Source organism: Panulirus ornatus, chromosome 17, assembly GCF_036320965.1.
Source record: "Panulirus ornatus isolate Po-2019 chromosome 17, ASM3632096v1, whole genome shotgun sequence".
NCBI classification, from domain to species: Eukaryota; Metazoa; Arthropoda; class Malacostraca; order Decapoda; family Palinuridae; genus Panulirus; species Panulirus ornatus.
The window spans coordinates 12272501-12295000 of NC_092240.1; the positions used below are offsets into that span (position 1 = coordinate 12272501).

Consider the following 22500-nt stretch of genomic DNA (forward strand, 5'->3'; position numbering starts at 1 on the left):
ATACTGCCTCCATCCGTTCTCGTCGCCACCCCGACACACATGATATAGAATCCTCCCCTTCCAGCGAGGTAGCGCCAGGAAAAGAGCAAAAAAAGCCACATTCGTTCACACTCCGTCTCTAGCTGTCATGTGTAATGCACCAAAACCACAGCTCCCTCCGCATCCAGGCCTCAAAGACCTTTCCAGAGTCTACTCCGGACACTTCACAGGCCCTAGTTCAGTCCACTGATATCATGTCGACCCCTTTTTACCACATTGTTCCAGTTCGCTCATTCCCGTGCACGCCTTTCACCCTCCTGCATGTTCCGACCCCGATCACTCCATCCTTCCATCTCCAGCTTGGTCTCCCCGATCTCCTTTTTCCCTCCACTTCTGACATACATATCCTCTTTGTCAACCTTTCTTCACTCATTCTCTTTGTCAAAATAATTCCAGCACACCCTCTTTAGCGCTTTCACACACTCCTTTTACTACAACACATCTCTTACTATTTTATCACTTTCATGATCAAACCACCTTACACCACATATTGTCCTCAGACATTTCATCACCAGCATCCATTTGCCCTCTTTAACAACCCCTGCACCTGCACTTTCCTCCTGACTTCCTGCCTCTTTCCTTCATACGTCCTACTATCATTTGCGCTCCGTCCCTGCAAGCATCGCCCAAACGCCTCTTTCTTAGCAAACTTACGTCTTCATCACACCATTCGCTACCCTTTTTAACCTGCCTACCTCTCTCGTTTTGCATGCCACATGTATCTCTCGCACATGCTAGCAATGCTTCCCTGAATACCTCCCATTCTTCCCTTGCTTCACTTGCTTTCACCTTTTGCCGCTATACACATGATCTCCCGTGGTATTCCCTCACACAATTGCTACTTCTTACCTCGCTCTTGTACTCTTACCAACACCTGACTTTACTTATGAGGCATTTCCAAACCATTCTTCCCCTTTATCCTTGAGCTTTGTTGCACACAAAGCCAGAACATCCAGTATTCTTTCCTAAAACCTACTACCTATATCTCCTTTCTCCGCATCTTGGTTACATCCACACACATTTAGACAGCCCAGCCTGAGCTTTCGAGGAGGGTGAGCGCTCCCTTCCTGGCTCCTTCTTGTGTCCCCGCCCCTCGCCTTCAACGACAAGCAGGGAATATGGGTGTTGTCTGTACGAGTCCGTATAACGTACATGCAAAATACATATATGAATATGCCTTCTGTTACTTAGAAGTAAAATTAAGTCAGTCAAGTATCCTCGATCCCCAAAATTTCGCACAGTAATATCAGAACAAAACACAATGATAATAATAACTTTCAATACACAAACTTGAGTAGAGAGGCAAAAGCTGCAAATTTAACACATCGAGAACATCAAAAGAAAAACAAACACTAATGACTCACCGCGCCTGCACTATGAATTCAGAAGTCATTAAGAATTTACATACGAAGTAAATGAGTTATATTAGTATACTGTGACGTTCTCTTTGGTCATAGGTCATGGCATTAATTAAATCCAACAGTCAGATCTGACCACAGCAGACCTGAATGCTCGTGGGAAATACACACCGCCTTTAATGTATAATTTAAGCCGATAGAATATTTATGAGGTTATTTCCGTTGTGTTTGTTGCTGAATATATATATATATATATATATATATATATATATATATATATATATATATATATATATATATATATATTATTTATTTATTTATTTTTATATATTATAATCTGTCGTTGTCTCCCGCGTTAGTGAGGTAGCGCAAGGAAACAGACGAAAGAATGGTCCAACCCACCAACATACACATGTATATACATACACGTCCACACACGCACATATACGTACCTACACATTTCAACGTATAAATATATGTACATAAACAGACGTATACATATAAACACATGTACATAATTCATACTTGCTGTCTTCATTCATTCCCGTCGCCACCCCGCCACACATGAAATGACACCCACCTCCACCCCCGCACGCGCGCGAGGTAGCGCTAGGAAAAGACAACAAAGGCCACATTCATTCACACTGAGTCTCTAGCTGTCATGTGTAATACACCGAAACCACAGCTCCCTTTCCAACATCCAGGCCCCACGAAACTCTCCATGGTTTACCCCAGACGCTTCACATGCCCTGGTTCAATCCATTGACAGCACGTCGACCCCGGTACACCACATCATTCCAATTCACTGTATTCCTTGCACGCCTTTCAACCTCCTGCATGTTCAGACACCGATCGCTCAAAATCTTTATCACTCCATCCTGCCACCTCCGGTTTGGAAACCACGAAAGGTCAGTGGGGGTTTGGCCATGGATAAGTGACTGTGTTGTCGGTGCATAAAACATGACTCCTAGATTGTTATTGTGTGTAAATGAGGCCGTTCTCGTTCTTTCATAGCGATGCCTCTCTATCTTGGGAAATGATAGTGTGTATATATAAATTTCTTTTATACATATTTGCCTTATCCCGCGTTAGCGAGATAGCGTTAAGAACAGTGGAGTGAACCTTAGAGGGTGTATCCTCACTTGGCCCACCTCTCCGTTCCTTCTTTTGGAAAATTGTAAACGAGAGTGGAGGATTTCCAGCCCCCAGCTCCCTCCCCTTTTAGTCGCCTTCTAAGACACGCAGGGAATACGTGGGAAGTATTTTTTCTCCCCTATCCCCAGGGATATATATAATCGGAAAAGAACATTTGAACATCTTGCTTGCATATATGAGAAGACAAACACTGCTTATGTACCCTCAAATAGAATGAGTAGAACACGTATTTCTTAAACTTCCTCTAACTGCCGAAATATCATTTCGCACCAGCTGGTCCGCGTATCAGTCTTATCTCAGACATAATAAAAGGTATTTCTATTGAGGGTCCTCAACCATCTCTTGCGCTTTCAGTATTTGCGCCATGAATCCAGGGTGGGCACAGACGGTGGCCTGAACTGCTGAAAGGTATCGAGGAGTTAGTGTTATCCACAGTGACGAAGGGTAGCAAAGGAAACCTGAAAAGCAAGAGGTAGGAGTTCTCTCTCTCTCTCTCTCTCTCTCTCTCTCTCTCTCTCTCTCTCTCTCTCTCTCTCTCTCTCTCTCTCTCTCTCTCGACTCGTCCCGACGAAGTCTTTCTTCAGGAGAATAATATTCTCCTGCAGGAGCCTTTGTCGAAGGAGCAGATAGATGCCTTGCACTTGCCTTCAGGTTTCTTCTGCTTCCTTTAACATATATGATAATCATTACCGGTGCGTCTTAAGTATAAACTCCATAAACTCCTAACAAAAAGTCTATTAATGAGAGACCTTGATGAGACGGAAATAAGAATGAAGTTCTGTGAATGACAGGGTGTAGAAGAATGGTTGAATAACGTGGGAGTGAATGAAATACCTTGGATGCATAGATGAATGACAAGGTGTAGAATGGCTGAATAAACCTTAGGGGTGAATGAAATCATTTGGATGTATCTGTGAATGATAGGGTGCACAATGGGTGAATAACTGTAGGAGTGAATGTAATAACCTTGAGTGCATATATTAGTTGAACCAGAAGTAGACTGATGTGAAAGTTCAAGGTATAGAGAGAAGAGGAGGTAGGAAGGTAATTGGGAAGGCGTTGTCTAATCCGTGTCCCACAGTTCACAATGGATATAGGACAACTTCGCCTATGAAAGCATGATGGAGTGTTGCTGGTGATGGGGTGTGGGTTGAGAGATTGCGGGTAGTGATGGAGTGCGGGTGATGATGGAGTGCGGGTAGGGATGGAGTGCAGGTGATGATGGAGTGAGGGTGGTGATGGAGTGTGGGCAGTGATGAAGTGAGGGTGGTGATGGATTGCGGGTAGTGATGTTCGGGTGGTGATGGAGTGTGGGTAGTGATGAAGTGAGGGTGGTGATGGATTGCGGGTAGTGATGGAGTGTGGGTGTTGGAGTGAGGGTAGTGATGAAGTGAGGGTAGTGATGGAGTGAGGGTGGTGATGGAGTGAGAGTGGTGTTGGATTGCGGGTAGTGATGAAGTGTGGGTGTTGATGGAGTAAGGGTAGTTATGGAGTGAGGATAGTGATGGGGTGAGGGGTAGTGATGGAGTAAGGGTGATGACAGAACGAGGATTGGGAAAGTTTCATTGATCATCCCACAATCTCAAAACAATCGGTCTCTGGAAACTCATGTTGGAACAGAAGACATCAATAATTGCAGCTCAGCAGACGATGACATCAACTGAACGTTGACCACAAAACTGAGGAGAGAATTATGTTGATATCCTGGGTTAGGGAAAACAAGAATGCAAACAGTTTTAACTCGAACTGTGAAATCTTGAATGTTGAGAAAGCGAGAGTGATAAAACACACAATGATGATCCGTATCTTGCAAGTGATATGCAAGTTGAATGCAAATGATATACATAAAGGTTGGATTTACATATCTGTGTATCGATTACTGGAGAGGGAAATAATCAGACAATATATATTCCACAACAGGCGAATCCATTACTCTAATCAGCTGGTGTACATCATTAGAGTCCATAATTCAACGAATAAATCTTAGACGCACATCCTAGGATCTTAATTCAGCCTCCGTACTCGAGCGTCTTTCTATTACACTTCTAGAACTCATCGAAATCTTAAATTTCAAAGACAGAGAAACTAGTTTGAAAGGAAATGAAATAGAATTTTGATACAGCAGCTGAGGTCAACTTAATTGACTTGCAGATGAAAAAAATTTCCCTACTAGGAAGCGAAAGATTTGACGCCATCGAAGACCTGATAGAAAAGGAAAAATTACGAACACTGTTCCCTTAAATCCACTCTTATATAACGGCTTCAAGAAGGAGGAGGAGGAGGAGAAGATACGCACGAAGAAACACATCCAGTACAACACAGAGCCTGACTATCTCGAGAACACTACCCATTTCCTCCTAAGGACAATGGCAAGGCCTTCCTCTTTCACACTCTCCCAGCAGCGGGTTTTCAGGCAAAAAGATTACGTGACAATGAGGGGAAGTGTTAGCTTCACAGTAGAGAGAGCCGAGAAGAATGCGCGCGCGGTATCACACCCAGTAGAGATGCCCTTGTGCATGAAGGAAGAAGTGAATTGTTGAGGATAAAGCATACACACACGCATACACACACACACACACAAACACATATTTTCAATTCCTTTTCCGATCTTATCATTTTTTCCTATGGACTTTATTTTCCTTTAGTGTATCCATCAAACCAATGTCTCGGCTTGTATTTTTTTTTTTTTTGCTATGTTAGCTGAGACACCTGCAGCTAAGGCTTTAATCAAGGCCATCCAGTTAACGCTGTCTGTCTGTCTATCTATCTATCTATCTGTCTATCTATATATATATATATATATTTATATATTGTACCTTAGCCTGAGCCAGGTAGCCGTTCTATCGACCAACTCCTTAGGGTGGATGAACAGCTGGGTTGACTGTCGCAACCTGAATTCGAACTTGTGCGCTCGACCCTGGGCGGCACATGAATGCGTCACGGTCAGGAACGCTAACCTCTCTCTCTCTCTCTCTCTCTCTCTCTCTCTCCCCCAAAAAAGTATCAAACATATAAAAAAACAAATTTGTTAATAGGTAAAGTATTTAAGTTGAAGGGTGTAATGAATTCATCCTTTCCACTACGAGACAATTGAATATTTTCCTATTCATTGCATACACATATATATATGCAGTACGTCATGAATAAATTTGGAATAAATTCCCTTTGTCCTTCTATTATGTTATTCCCGGTTTGAAGTATTTCGATAACGACCGATTCGCTTCCATGCTGCCCAGTCGTCACACGCGTATCATATATTTCCACTATCAAAAGGTTTCTGAAGATTTCATTTCATTTTTTTTTTTATTCAGTTCCCTGGCTCTAGCATCCACGGGAGTACACTGGAAATAAACATTAACCCAATTTATTTCTTACTTTTTTTTTCTCTTACTTCCTGGTCTCAAATTTGGCTGGACATTTTGTTGATAATTTGCCTGGATGGTTTGACCAGTTATCAACGAGGTTTATGATGTCGTTTGGGAAGCAAAGATATTGTGGGTATCACTTTGGTTTATGTGTGGTTATGTATTATCTAAAGACGTGTGTTACGCTTATGTGTTACGCGCATGTAAACATATATTACGAATGTGTGTCACTGATTCGTATTATTTTGTGCTATTGAGTTGTGTGTCGCGATTCGTGGACCCTGTGTGTGTGTGTGTGTGTGTGTGTCTTAAGGACGCATACGAAGAGGGACTATACTTAGGCCTAGGTACATATTCATTTGTAGAGAGGAGTGCTTCAAAACAGAAGTATGAATCATGCATAGAGTATGTATGTATACAAATACGTAGGGAAAAAGCTGCAAAATCCTATGGTGGATTCAATGGCGATAGAAATTGCTGGATTTGAGAGACTGGAATACCTGATTTTTTTTTATCTAATATTTTTGGAGAGGGTTTTATTCAGTCCAGTTAGTTTATGAAGAGAGGGAAAATTAATTACGGTCAGATCTCCCCCGGGTTGAGTACGTACAGGATGAAGATAAACCTTTACGGAATTATTTTGCTATGGGAAACATCCGAAAACATCGTTTCCTGAAATTTCAATCTCGATGGTTGATAGATGATGTCGAGCCATTTAGCCGACGCGTCTTCGTGGTATAGTGGCTCAGTTTAGCTCGCTAGGAATCATAAGTGTCAGGTGTTTGAGTTCTGGCTATAGGGAAAGCCAGCTCACAGCCAAGCTATTGTTTATCCTTCCCTTTGTAGTCTGGCATTTAGCTGAGAGTATTATTACGTTTACATGCGAGTATTATTACCTTTAGCTGAGAGTAATACTACCTTTAGCTTAGAGTATTATTACGTTTACTTGTATTATTAGCTTTAGCTGAGAGTATTATTACCTTTAGCTTTGGGTATTATTACGTTTACCTGTGAGTATTATTAGCTTTAGCTGAGAGTAATATTACCTTTAGCTTAGAGTATTATTACGTTTACCTGTGAGTATTATTAGCTTTAGCTGAGACTATTATTACCTTTAGCTTTGGGTATTATTACGTTTACCTGTGAGTATTTTTACCTTTAGCTGAGAGTATTATTACCTTTAGCTTAGAGTATTATTACGTTTACATGTGAATATCATTAGCTTTAGCTGAGAGTATTATTATTACCTTTAGCCTAGAGTATTATTACCTTTGACTTAATCTATTTTCTTTTCACAAGTTGCCAGGTAACTGATGCATTTAATCTGTGCCGGAGTCAGCCTCTCTCTCTCTCTCTCTCTCTCGACATAATTATGAAAATATACCTGCATCATGCAGAGACGCTCGGGGGGAAAAAATATGCTTAATTATCCTTAAATATCTCCCTGAAATGAGCAGAAAAAACAAATATATATATATATATATATATATATATATATATATATATATATATATATTTCATACTATTCGCCATTTCCCGCATTAGCGAGGTAGCGTTGAGAACAGAGGACTGGGCCCTTGAGGGAATATCCTCACCTGGGCCCCTTCTCTGTTCCCTCTTTTGGAAAATTAAAAAAAAAAAAAGTGAGAGGGGAGGATTTCCAGCCCCCCGCTCCCTCCCCTTTTAGTCGCCTTCTACGACACGCAGGGAATACGTGGGAAGTATTCTTTCTCCCCTATCCCCAGGGAAATATATATATATATATATATATATATATATATATATATATATATATATATATATATATATATGTGATTGAAATTGATATTACGCTCTGGGTGATACACTGACTCCAACAAAATTTCGGTCGTGAGCTGGAGAAATTATAACTCAATTCATTACATTGCCAACACAATGGGAAGGGAGGTGGGGAGAGAGAGAGAGAGAGAGAGAGAGAGAGAGAGAGAGAGAGAGAGAGAGAGAGAGGTTGCCAAGTCGATGTTATTCGCAGCGGTGTGACGTGCGGAGAGACAAATAGTCGAATTTAAATCTTGGCTCCGGGTACTTGTGTCTCGTTGTGAATATGGGATCCAGATATAACTCTATTTCCCCCGTGTTTTTTTTTTCAGCCCACCAGGGTTAAATATTGTTATAGGTTCCATGTTGTTGTTTTGGAAGGGATGGAGGTTTGTGTGGTGGAAAGAGGATGTATGTTGACGTTGGCATTTATGTGTGTATTTGTGTGTGTGTGTGTGTCTGTGTGTGTTTATGCAAGCATTACAGCGAGCATAAGTAATGTTACAGATGTATTTCTATGCTCCAAACTTGTAATCTATTTAGCGTAGGAAAACCTCAGGCCGTACTGTCGCGTTCAAGCATGGGTCGTCTCGTCTTCCTCCTCAAAGGGTCGTCCTTGTCGTGCCTAGGCATAATGCACGACACAGGGTCATCCAAACTGCTCCAGAAAATGGGACGCCAATAAGAAAAGGCAAATTACGCTTGTCCTCAACCGTTCAGCTGCGCAGCCAAAATTCGTCTGGCTTAATGATGTTTACACTGTAGATAATGACTGCCTTTCCTCTTTTTTTTTTTGTGTAGCGTTGCATTGTGGCTTAAGCCTGAGGTGAGAGAGAGAGAGAGAGAGAGAGAGAGAGAGAGAGAGAGAGAGAGAGAGAGAGAGAGAGAGAGAGAGAGAGAGAGTGTGGGATTTAACAATAATGAATTCTCAAATAGAGAGAGGAGGGATGAAAAAAATAGATGATTAGACTGGCAAATAGGTGGACAGAGAGATGAACAGATAGATGGAGGAGAACAGATAGTAAGTTCATAAACAAAAAGCTATACAGAGATAGAAAGATATGTGCGAACACGATTTGTGATTACCATTTGTGTGTTACGGTGAGGGAGTTTTACACTAGTGTTGCCCCGTCTCGTAACCTTGTATTGATGTAGAATGTTTTAACTCCTATGTGTGTGTGTACACACACACACACATACACAGCAGTGTGTGTGTGTGTACCTATATATATATATATATATATATATATATATATATATATATATACATATATATATATATATATATATATATATATATATATATATATATATATATATATATATATATACTATTTGCTATTTCCCGCGTTAGCGAGGTAGCGCTAAGAACAAAGGACCGAACCTTTGAGAGAATATCCTCACTTGGCCCCCTTCTCTGTTTCTCTTTCGGAAAAATAAAAAAAACGAGAGGGAAGAAATTTCAGCCCCCCGCTCCCTCCCCTTTTAGTCACCTTTTACGACACGCAGGGAAAACGTGGGAAGTATTCTTTCTCCCCTATCCCCAGGGGAAATTATATATATATATATATATATATATATATATATATATATATATATATATATATATATATATATATATATATATTCCTATGAGTCCACGGGGTAAATGAAACACGAAAAGTTTCCCAAGTGCACTTTCGTGTAATAATCACATCATCAGGGGAGACACAAGAGAGAAATATAAGTCAGTTGATATACATCGATGTATATCAACTGACTGTTATAAGTCAGTTGATATCCCTGGGGATAGGGGAGAAAGAATACTTCCCACGTATTCCCTGCGTGTCGTAGAAGGCGACTAAATGGGGAGGGAGCGGGTGGCTGGAAATCCTCCCCTCTCGTTTTTTTTTTTTAATTTTCCAAAAGAAGGAACAGAGAAGGGGGCCAGGTGAGGATTTTCCCTCTAAGGCCCAGTCCTCTGTTCTTAGCGCTACCTCGCAAGTGCGGGAAATGGCGAATCGTATGAAAAAAAAAAAAAAAAAATATATATATATATATATATATACCAGTCACCAATAGTTCTTCCATTTTTCACCTCAGAATCGCAAGAAAGAAGTACCAAATAACGGATGTAGCCATCATTCCTTCCCTTGGCAATATATTGAGCGCTGTATATTGCACTCCTCCTCTACTCTGTCCTCGTGGAACACAGACTTACGAACTGGTATCGGTGGCAGCAGCCACGAAGCCATCGAAGGACCAACGTGGCTGTGATATTTCCTGTTAAGGTAAGTAACAACGTTTTTGTAGTACTGTTTCCTACTAAGGTAAATAACAACGTTTCTCCAGTGATATTTCCGAGTAAGGTAAATTACAACGTTTCTCTAGTGCTATTTCCTACTAAGGTAAATAACAACGTTTCTCCAGTGATATTTCCGAGTAAGGTAAATTACAACGTTTCTGTAATGCTATTTCCTACTAATGTAAATAACAACGTTTCTCCAGTGATATTTCCGCCTAAGGTAAATTACAACGTTTCTGTAGTGCTATTTCCTACTAAGGTAAATAACAACGTTTCTCCAGTGATATTTCCGAGTAAGGTAAATTACAACGTTTCTGCAGTGCTATTTCCTACTAAGGTAAATAACAACGTTTCTCCAGTGATAGTTCTTACTAAGGTAAATCACAACGTTTCCATACGGGATTCGAAGTCGGGGAATGAATTGTGAAGTTGTTTTTAGTGAGAAGCTTCAATGATTGATCGTACTTTTTTCTCTTTTTTATGGAGAGGAGATTCCCCAGGTACAGATGTTTGTATGGGTCTGTAACAAAATATGACAAACACACACACACACACACACACACACACACACACACACAGGTAGAAACACATACGTACGCATTTAAGATATATAGGTGTTACCGGTCTCCACCGGCTTGAGGTTCAGAAAGAGGAACTGGGCTGATCATAAAGGCCGTGTGTGTGGGAGAGAGAGAGAGAGAGAGAGAGAGAGAGAGAGAGAGAGAGAGAGAGAGAGAGAGAGAGAGAGAGAGAGAGAGAGAGCAGAAATTGCAATCAGAAAATTAAAAGAAATCAAAAGAAAAGAAAATATATATATATATTTTTTTTTTTTTTCATACGATTCGCCATTTCCCGCGTTAGCGAGGTAGCGTTAAGAACAGAGGACTGGGCCTTAGAGGGAAAATCCTAACCTGGCCCCCTTCTCTGTTCCTTCTTTTGGAAAATTAAAAAAAAAAAAAAAAAAAATAAACGAGAGGGGAGGATTTCCAGCCACCCGCTCCCTCCCCTTTTAGTCGCCTTCTACGACACGCAGGGAATACGTGGGAAGTATTCTTTCTCCCCTATCCCCAGGGATAATATATATATATATATATATATATATATATATATATATATATATATATATATTTTTTTTTTTTTTTTTTTTTTATACTTTGTCGCTGTCTCCCGCGTTTGCGAGGTAGCGCAAGGAAACAGACGAAAGAAATGGCCCAACCCCCCCCCCCCCATACACATGTACATACACACGTCCACACACACAAATATACATACCTACACAGCTTTCCATGGTTTACCCCAGACGCTTCACATGCCTTGCTTCAATCCACTGACAGCACGTCAACCCCTGTATACCACATGACTCCAATTCACTCTATTCCTTGCCCTCCTTTCACCCTCCTGCATGTTCAGGCCCCGATCACACAAAATCTTTTTCACTCCATCTTTCCACCTCCAATTTGGTCTCCCTCTTCTCCTCGTTCCCTCCACCTCCGACACATATATCCTCTTGGTCAATATATATATATATATATATATATATATATATATATATATATATATATATATATATATATATATATCAGAAAGGGGAGGAAGAAACATATCTATCTTACACAGAAATGAAGGAGAGGGGTCGAGACAAGATAATAAATGTGAAGCAGGAGGCAGGGAGTGAACATAACTCTGGAAACTGGAGGAAGTTTGAGAAAAAAAGTTATGACAAAAAAATAAAAGATAAAGTGTAAATGAGGAAGACTGTTGGAATATCTTGCATTGTGTATATTTGGTTCTGTGTCTCCGCTACCGTATTATATAGACATGGACGATCTTCTTCAGTTCCTCCCATCCTCTACTATCATTTCTCTTTGCCTATCTCTAATTATCTTTATATCCACACATTCATTTTCTTACTATTCCTTATACCTTTTATTCTTTTTATTTTTCATCACAATTCCCTAATTAGTTTTCTCTCGGGCTGCTTCCTCACCGTGAGTTGTCTAACAGGTAAATATCCTACCATACCAGAAGGAATGATTTTTACTGGATAAACATCCCAGAATGTTGAGAGAGTAGCGTCACAGCAAATTATCAGTAAGATGAAGAGTATGAGGGAATTCGATCACCAGCTTGAGATAATGGCTTTAAGGAGTGTTAATAATATATATATATATATATATATATATATATATATATATATATATATATATATATTATACACATACACTAGCCTGAGCCAGGTACCCATTTTATGGACCATTTTATCCACCTAGAGGTGGATGAACAGCTGGGTTGACTGTGTACCGACTGTCACCGCTGAGAGTCGTACCAATGTGCTCGACCCTTGGCGGCCCGTGAATGCGTCACGGTCTGGAACGCTAACCGTTAAACCGTGATATATGATTATTGTACCCCCATCTCTCTCTCTCTCTCTCTCTCTCTCTCTCTCTATCTATCTATCTATCTATCTATCTCTATTTCTATCTCTTCTTTCTCTCTATCTCCTCTTTCTCCCTATCTCTTCTTTCTCTCTATCTCTTCTTTCTCTATCTCTTCCTCTTTCTCTCTCTCTCCACTTTCTCTCTCTCTCCACTTTCTCTCTCTCTCCACTCTCTCTCTCTCTCTTCACTCTCTCTCTCTTTCTCTCTCTCTCTCGGGATACTACCCGCCTGGGTATCAGGAGGGCTAGGGACGGCTGCGCAGGAAGCCAGTTCAAGTGGATGTCAGGTTCCACTCCCTCTTGGTTCGGTTGTTGTCCTTTCTTGTCTACGTCACCCACCTGTGGACAGCTGGCATTCAGTCCACATAGAGTCTACCCCCGTCTATCTCACGCATATCACTTAATACCTAATATATATATATATATATATATATATATATATATATATATATATATATATATATATATATATATATATAAACGTTCATAGCCCTTCATTTTTCCTCTAGTGAATAGGAAATGTTTAGATAATGTACATTACATTTAGATGTATATTATATACGTCCCTTCATATACTTAACCTCCTAATTTGAGGGCGGGTGGTTTTTGAAACAGAGTGGACAAATAGATTTGAAAATGTAAACCATAGGTGGCGTCCGGATTAATCTGAAAATGTAACCCATACGTGAGAGCAAAAAAAAAGATATTAGTTGTAAAAAGAGAATCGGATGATTTCCAACAACTAAGAGAAGGAATCTAAACCACTACGGACAGCTCAGTGCGTCGCTGTTGCTCCAAGAAGCAGTGAAGTGTTATTCCAAGTTGGCCAAAGTTACGATAGAGAAGCGACGCATCTGTCTTATGTTTCATAGCCCAGGAAACATGGCCCAAATTTAGGAGCGCCCATTGTAATGACCTGAATGCGAGGGAGCAGATGCCGGCTTCTCTAAAAGGTGAGTCGGATGAGAGAGAGAGAGATGTAAATGAATAGAAAGGAAGACTTGTGAATGAAAAGACATGATAGATAGGTTAATACGCAGAATGAAATGTGTGTGTGTGTGTGTGCTTTGTGTGTGTGTTCGTGTGTGTGTTTGTGTTTGTGTGTATGTGTGTGCTCGTGTGTGTGTGTTTGTGTGTGCTCCTCAAGTCTTCTCTAGGTCTGCCAGCATAACTTCTACAATGCGTCTTTAAGTCTTCCCTGTATCTCTCTCAAGTCCTCTTCTGATTGTACCCATGTCTTCCCCTTCTCCAACATCCCCTTCTTCCTTTTCCCTTCCTTCTCTATCACCAGCAGCTACACTCGCATTCACATCCATCAGACAGACAGACAGACACAGACAGACACACACACACACACACACACACACACACACACACACACACACACACACACACACACACATTTCGACTCGAAGTTCCTCCGTCAGTTCGGCGTGGGTCGGCGTAGCCCACGACCCCTTACGACTCTTAGGTTAATAGGGATTCTTAAACCCGTCAGGCCGTTCTGAGATACCCCCGGGATTCTATGTTGGCTCTTGAGCTCAGATATCGGGCAAAGCTTCTCAAGCTCCAGAAATAAAAAGGAAAAGTTTAAGACGTTCCTGTTGTGGTGCGTGTTTAAAGACAGGCTCCCGGCAGGAGAGGGAATGGATTAGGGAAATGATTCACTGGTGGTGTCTGCAGGAGAACGCATGTTTACCATTGAGCTCAGATGCATGCTAGGAAAGCACGCACACGATGATAGAAGGCTGGAGATCGGTGTTGACTCCAAGATCAAATTTAAGGCTTAGAGATATTTATCTATATTTTTTTTCTTTACTCGCAGAAATAAGTAAGAGAGGAGAAATTCTCAGCTGACCTCATTTCATTTTTTTTTCTCTACTTACAGAAATAAGTAAGAGAGGAGATATTCTCACCTGACCCCATTTCAAAGCTGTTACGTTTGTCTTTTCGTTTTATAAATGAGCATATGGTTTATAGCAGCTTGCAAGACTACGTTGATTTAAACGCTGTTTTAGAATATGACAATTCTGAGCCTGCTGTCTGTGGTGTGTTTAGATTCAACGAAAGACATTTACTTAGGATGTAATGGTTAATATGTTTTTCAAATCTGATCTAAGAATAATCTTATTTTTATCTTGAGGATCATACAAATTTCGCTCTCACGTGGTGTATTTGACTCTTCCACTGCATTTGCTCTCCTCATCTAGCTTTTGGTCGGAGGGGGAAAGAATACTATCAGAAAATTGTACATAGTTCAGTTTGCCAAAGAGAGACTCGGCCTCGTAAAGCAATGTCTCCTAAGTGGCGAGGGATTGAGAGTTAATTCCAGCTAATGCAGAAGGATTGTGGAGTTCGCATTTCACAGAGCTTAAGTTAAGGCTTGGAGGGGTATTTGAGAACCTATGAATGTACCGTGAAAGAGATCTGTGTGTGTGTGTGTGTTTAGTTTCATCTTTGCCCCTCTCTTTCTTTTTGTCTGTGTGTGGCTCTCTCTCTCTCTCTCTCTCCAAACACGTGAATAAGTACTCGACTCTTGTTTTCTACTTCCTGTGGATTTCCCTCTATAAAAATTTAGTAGATGCTAGAACGATGAGAATCTTATCTCACTAAACTTGGACCAGACTTCTAACATCTCTTAACTATTCGTCCAGTGTATTAGTACCTGTGTACTAGTATCTGCTCATGAATTTGTCCAATTTTGTGGGAGATTCTACTCTCAGATGTGCATGTCAGACCACAAGTAGCAAGCGAGTCCAACGGGCAAGCATGGAGTCATACGACCCATTATCAGGAGCAGGCATTGTCAAATCACTTTCTTAACCCATGGCCTATGTGGGACCTGGGGCGGTCTTGATGTTTCATACATCAGGTCGTTTGACGTGAGAAGTGTCAATAGTCCTATATCAAAATGTTACCCTATATGCATGCTGATATTTTCTATATTTTACGTATGAAGAGCTATGCTATAAAGGATATATTATATGGGATAATCAACTCCCTACTTTAGATAGAAAAGGAGCAGATGATATCTAGGATGGTTTATCGTCCCATCCACCTTTCCCTTATGAAGGAGTATAACATGAGATATTGGTTTTCTTTCTCCAAAGGCCAGTAACGTGATTGTGTCATCTTACAATCGAAAAATTATCGCAGAGATGATTCGAACGTGCTTTGAGCTGAATTGCTCTGAAATATTTCATATCATCAGAAAGCACATTAATAGCTCATCATAGTACTCGGGCTACTATATCCTGCTGTGGAAGAATTAGGTCACGTGAGTTAAAACAAAAGGCTTATATTTCATACGAAGACAAATGCCCATAAAAATTGTGAAGTCTGTAAACGTATGTTTTAGTGCAACAAACTTCTCTTGGTATAATGTCGTGTGTGTGCGCGCGCGAGTGAACGTTTCAAAACGTTTAACAATAAAAAGATCCAAGTATCTAAATCTTTTACTTTTTCGTCTCCATTTCCGCTGAACACCTGGGTATACATACGTTACCCCTAACAGTATCATGAAAAATGCTGTACAATAGCGCGGTAAATCTCGGCTTCTTTGAGCAGAGACGAAGTTGGGTCTATTTACTTGCAAAATAGCTCGTCACCAGACAGTATCCAGGGCACGCGAGTCGAAGTGGATGGGAGTCGAAGTGGGTGGAACGTGGTGTACGTGCGTCGAGGCTCCAGAGGCGGAGTGCCAGGGTAGTCGAGAATTGCAGGAAGGCAGCACCGGCGAGTCGAAGTGGTTGGGACGTGTGCGTACATCGAAGGCACCGAGAGGAGGAGTGTAAGGGTAGTTGAGAACTGCAGAAGGATGGCAGCGGCGAGCAGCGAGTCGAAGTGGTTGGGACGTGTACGTACATCGAAGGCACCGAGAGGAGGAGTGTAAGGGTAGTTGAGAACTGCAGAAGGATGGCAGCGGCGAGCAGCGAGTCGAAGTGGTTGGGACGTGTACGTACATCGAAGGCACCGAGAGGAGGAGTGTAAGGGTAGTTGAGAACTGCAGAAGGATGGCAGCGGCGAGCAGCGAGTCGAAGTGGTTGGAACGTGTTCTTGCGTCGAAGGCACCGAGAGGAGGAGTGTGAGGGTAGTCGAGAACTGCAGAAGGATGGCAGCGGCCAGCAGAGAGTCGAAGTGGTTGGAACGTGTTCTTGCGTCGAAGGCACCGAGAGGAGGAGTGTGACGGTAGTCGAGAACTGCAGGATGGCAGCAGCGGCAAGTCGAAGTGGTTGGGACGTGTACGTGCGTCGAGGTTCCAGAGGCGGAGTGCCACGGCAGTCGAGAAGTGCAGGATGGCGACACCGGCGGGAGCGACGCACACACACACACACACACACTCACACACACACACACGTCTTAATGGGCCACCATGGAAACGACCCGCCATCGTCGTAAAGACGTTCGGGGCTGCAGCAACATGCGATTATGAGCAGTAAATGGACACTTACTATCCTCGCGAACGACAATGACTCGGGGACAATGTTGGATAGTCACTTGCCCTCCCTCTCCGGTGCCCTAGTGCTTTGCAGAATCGACTTGTTTTTCAGTGAATTAAGCCGTCTGGAAAAATACAACTACAGTGTAGGAGTGTGACCTTCTGATTTTCGTCGAAAATTAATGGGAGATTAATTTTGTATAACGTAACCACGTCTAGGTGAACGGCACTGGGTAATTCTTCCACACTTTTTCAGATCTAATGAACGCGAAGGAACGACATTAGTCTGGGTAGTGTCAGGCGTTTAAATTATCTGCTTTGATAGATTCCATTGCCATCCAGAAGTACTGCAGACAGTGATTCCAACAAATGCTATAGATCCGTTTAGTTATTGATGATCACGTCGAATTGCTAGATACGTTAGACATATTTGAGATAACGTGTCAACTATTGGGAGCAAAACAGAGAAAAAACATATAAGCGTGTGTGTTTGATATATATATATATATATATATATATATATATATATATATATATATATATATATATATATATAGAGAGAGAGAGAGAGAGAGAGAGAGAGAGAGAGAGAGAGAGAGAGAGAGAGAGAGAGAGAATCGTGCCCCGCATTCTTTTCGTAACTTTATATCCAATTCTTATATTAACATATCCCTATTACACTCGACAGTAATTCTACTCACTATCAGGAGGTGGCCTGTAATTATACCGCAAGACACTCTCGAAATCCCTTCATAAAATCAACTCCTCCCAACGGTCTTGTCTGCAGCCTGTGTACCTTTGTTGTCCGTTCTGATTACAAGTTCTAAACCTGATAACTCATCCCAGTCGTCCCAAGGATAATGAGTCTCCCCTCTCTGTGACCCATCAGATCGTCCGGAGTGTGAAAATTGAATGAAACGAGTGTGATTAACAGGAGGAGGAATTCGGATCCAGTGTAGGGGAGTTTTAGGCCTCCTTCAGCCTACTTTAGGTCTGAGTTTCTCTCTCTCTCTCTCTCTCTCTCTCTCTCTCTCTCTCTCTCTCTCTCTCTCTCTCTCTCTCTCTCTCTCTCTCGTTTCACACAAGGGCCTCTTAGTCCATAGGTAGATCCACATAAACGTCTCAATAATGTCCCCATTACTCTACGAAGGTCCACTGGTTGACATGAAAGCCTTCAGATCTATGGAATGAAATCCTACTCCAAAACGTCTTGCTGTACCAAAATAGAGCTCTACGAATCCACAAGGTGGTGTACTCCCACAGATACACATGCAAGAAGAGGATCTTAGTCGGAAATGGTATATCCTGAAACGGAGGAAGATGCCCTGGTATCTATAAACAGCTCATCGTGTCGCCTCAAACGTGATCTTAAAGGTTGATAGTTAGCTTGATAGGAGTGCTCTCTCTCTCTCTCTCTCTCTCTCTCTCTCTCTCTCTCTCTCTCTCTCTCTCTATCTATCTATCTATCTATCTATCTCTATTTCTATCTCTTCTTTCTCTCTATCTCCTCTTTCTCCCTATCTCTTCTTTCTCTCTATCTCTTCCTCTATCTCCTCTTTCTCTCTATCTCCACTTTCTCTCTATCTCCACTTTCTCTCTATCTCCACTTTCTCTCTATCTCCACTTTCTCTCTCTCTCTCCACTTTCTCTCTCTCTCTCTCCACTTTCTCTCTCTCTCTCTCCACTTTCTCTCTCTCTCCACTTTCTCTCTCTCCACTTTCTCTCTATCTCCACTTTCTCTCTATCTCCACTTTCTCTCTATCTCCACTTTCTCTCTATCTCCACTTTCTCTCTCTCTCCACTCTCTCTCTTTCTCTCTCTCTCTCTCGGGATACTACCCGCCTGGGTATCAGGAGGGCTAGGGACGGCTGCGCAGGAAGCCAGTTCAAGTGGATGTCAGGTTCCACTCCCTCTTGGTTCGGTTGTTGTCCTTTCTTGTCTACGTCACCCACCTGTGGACAGCTGGCATTCAGTCCACATAGAGTCTACCCCCGTCTGTCTCATGCATATCACTTAATACCTAATGTGTATATATATATATATATATATATATATATATATATATATATATATATATATATATATATATATATATATAAACGTTCATAGCCCTTCATTTTTCCTCTAGTGAATAGGAAATGTTTAGATAATGTACATTACTTTTATATGTATATTATATACGTCACTTCATAAACTTAACCTCCTGATTTGAGGGCGGGTGGTTCTTGAAACCGAGTGGACAAATAGATTTGAAAATGTAAACCATAGGTGGCGTCCGGATTAATCTGAAAATGTAACCCATACGTGAGAGCAAAAAAAAAAGATATTAGTTCTAAAAAGAGAATCAGATGATTTCCAACAACTAAGAGAAGGAATCTAAACCACTACGGACAGCTCAGTGCGTCGCTGTTGCTCCAAGAAGCAGTGAAGTGTTATTCCAAGTTGGCCAAAGTTACGATAGAGAAGCGACGCATCTGTCTTGTGTTTCATAGCCCAGGAAACATGGCCCAAATTTAGGAGCGCCCATTGTAATGACCTGAATGCGAGGGAGCAGATGCCGGCTTCTCTAAAAGGTGAGTCGGATGAGAGAGAGAGAGAGAGAGAGAGAGAGAGAGAGAGAGAGAGAGAGAGAGAGAGAGAGAGAGATGTAAATGAATAGAAAGGAAGACTTGTGAATGAAAAGACATGATAGATAGGTTAATACGCAGAATGAAATGTGTGTGTGTGTGTGTGCTTTGTGTGTGTGTTCGTGTGTGTGTTTGTGTTTGTGTGTATGTGTGTGCTCGTGTGTGTGTGTGTTTGTGTATGTGCTCCTCAAGTCTTCTCTAGGTCTGCCAGCATAACTTCTACAATGCGTCTTTAAGTCTTCCCTGTATCTCTCTCAAGTCCTCTTCTGATTGTACTCATGTCTTCCCCTTCTCCAACTATCCCCTTCTTCCTTTTCCCTTCCTTCTCTATCACCAGCAGCTACACTCGCATTCACATCCATCAGACAGACAGATAGACAGACAGACAGACAGACACAGACAGACAGACAGACAGACACACACACACACACACACACACACACACACCCATATTTCGACTCGAAGTTCCTCCGTCAGTTCGGCGTGGGTCGGCGTAGCCCACGACCCCTTACGACTCTTAGGTTAATAGGGATTCTTAAACCTGTCAGGCCGTTCTGAGATACCCCCGGGATTCCATGTTGGCTCTTGAGCTCAGATCTCGGGCAAAGCTTCTCAAGCTCCAGAAATAAAAAGGAAAAGTTTAAGACGTTCCTGTTGTGGTGCGTGTTTAAAGACAGGCTCCCGGCAGGAGAGGGAATGGATTAGGGAAATGATTCACTGGTGGTGTCTGCAGGAGAACGCATGTTTACCATTGAGCTCAGATGCATGCTAGGAAAGCACGCACACGATGATAGAAGGCTGGAGATCGGTGTTGACTCCAAGATCAAGTTTAAGGCTTAGAGATATTTATCTATATTTTTTTTTTTTACTCGCAGAAATAAGTAAGAGAGGAGATATTCTCACCTGACCCCATTTCAAAGCTGTTACGTTTCTTTTCGTTTTATAAATGGGCATATGGTTTATAGAAGCTTGCAAGACTACGTTGATTAAAACGCTGTTTTTCCTCCTCTATTCGCAGAAATAAGTAAGAGAGGAGAAATTCTCAGCTGACCTCATTTCAAAGCTGTTACGTTTCTTTTCGTTTTATAAATGAGCATATGGTTTATAGCAGCTTGCAAGACTACGTTGATTTAAACGCTGTTTTAAATATGACAATTCCGAGCCTGCTGTCTGTGGTGTGTTTAGATTCAACGAAAGACATTTACTTAGGATGTAATGGTTAATATGTCTTTCAAATCTGATCTAAGAACAAACTTATTTTCATCTTGATCATACAAATTTCGCTCTCTCGTGGTGTATTTGACTCTTCCACTGCATTTGCTCTCCTCATCTAGCTTTTGGTCGGAGGGGGAAAGAAAGATATCAGAAAATTGTACATAGTTCAGTTTGCCAAAGAGGGACTCGGTCTCGTAAAGCAATGTCTCCTAAGTGGCGAGGGATTGAGAGTTAATTCCAGCTGATGCAGAAGGATTGTGGAGTTCGCATTTCACAGAGCTTAAGTTAAGGCTTGGAGGGGTATTTGAGAACCTATGAATGTACCGTGGAAGAGATTAGTGTGTGTGTGTGTGTGTGTGTGTGTGAGTTTAATCATTGCCCCTCTCTTTCTGTTTCTCTTGTGTATGGCTCTCTCTCTCTCTCTCTCTCTCTCTCTCTCTCTCTCTCTCTCTCTCTCTCTCTCTCTCTCTCTCTCTCTCTCTCTCCAAACACGTGAATAAGTACTCGACTCTTGTTTTCTACTTCCTGTGGATTTCCCTCTATAAAAATTTAGTAGATGCTAGAACGATGAGACTCTTATCTCGGAAAGCACTAAACTTGGACCAGACTTCTAACATCTCTTAACTATTCGTCCAGTGTACTAGTACCTGTGTACTAGCATCTGCTCATGAACTTGTCCAATTTTGCGGGAGATTCTACTCTCAGATGTGCATGTCAGACCACAAGTAGCAAGCGAGTCCAATGGGCAAGCATGGAGTCATACGACCCCATTATCAGGAGCAGGCATTGTCAAATCACTTTCCTAACCCATGACCTGTATGGGACCTAGGGCGGTCTTGATGTTTCATACATCAGGTCGTTTGACGTGAGAAGTGTCAATAGTCCTATATCAAAATGTTACCCTATATGCATGCTGATATTTTCTATATTTTACGTATGAAGAGCTATGCTATAAAGGATATATTATATGGGATAATCAACTCCCTACTTTAGATAGAAAAGGAGCAGATGATATCTAGGATGGTTTATCGTCCCATCCACCTTTCCCTTAAAAAGGAGTATAACATGAGATATTGATTTTCTTTCTCCAAAGGCCAGTAACGTGATTAAGTCATCGTACAATCGAAAAATTATCACATAGATGATTCGAACCTGCTTTAAGAGCTGAATTGCTCTGAAATATTTCATATCAGAAAGCACATTAATAGCTCATCATAGTACTCTGGCTACTATATCCTGCTGTGGAAGAATTAGGTCACGTGAGTTAAAACAAAAGGCTTATATTTCATACGAAGACAAATGCCCATAAAAATTGTGAAGTCTGTAAACGTATGTTTTAGTGCAACAAACTTCTCTTGGTATAATATCGTGTGTGTGCGCGCGCGAGTGAACGTTTCAAAACGTTTAACAATAAAAAGATCCAAGTATCTAAATCTTTTACTTTTTCGTCTCCATTTCCGCTGAACACCTGGGTATACATACGTTACCCCTAACAGTATCATGAAAAATGCTGTACAATAGCGCGGTAAATCTCGGCTTCTTTGAGCAGAGACGAAGTTGGGTCTATTTACTTGCAAAATAACTCGTCACCAGACAGTATCCAGGGCACGCGAGTCGAAGTGGATGGGAGTCGAAGTGGGTGGAACGTAGGTGTACGTGCGTCGAGGCTCCAGAGGCGGAGTGCCAGGGTAGTCGAGAATTGCAGGAAGGCAGCACCGGCGAGTCGAAGTGGTTGGGACGTGTACGTACATCGAAGGCACCGAGAGGAGGAGTGTAAGGGTAGTT

General features: G+C 41.6%; 1 long non-coding RNA gene across 2 annotated transcripts in view; it reads left to right on the top strand.

The window, feature by feature from the left end:
- Positions 1 to 22500, top strand: part of LOC139754458 (uncharacterized) — a 182325-nt gene that overhangs the window by 84140 nt on the left and 75685 nt on the right. For both annotated transcript variants that reach the window (XR_011713883.1, XR_011713884.1), the window contains exon 3: positions 9797 to 9984. This is a non-coding gene — a long non-coding RNA (uncharacterized lncRNA). The remainder of the gene's footprint in view (positions 1 to 9796; positions 9985 to 22500) is intronic.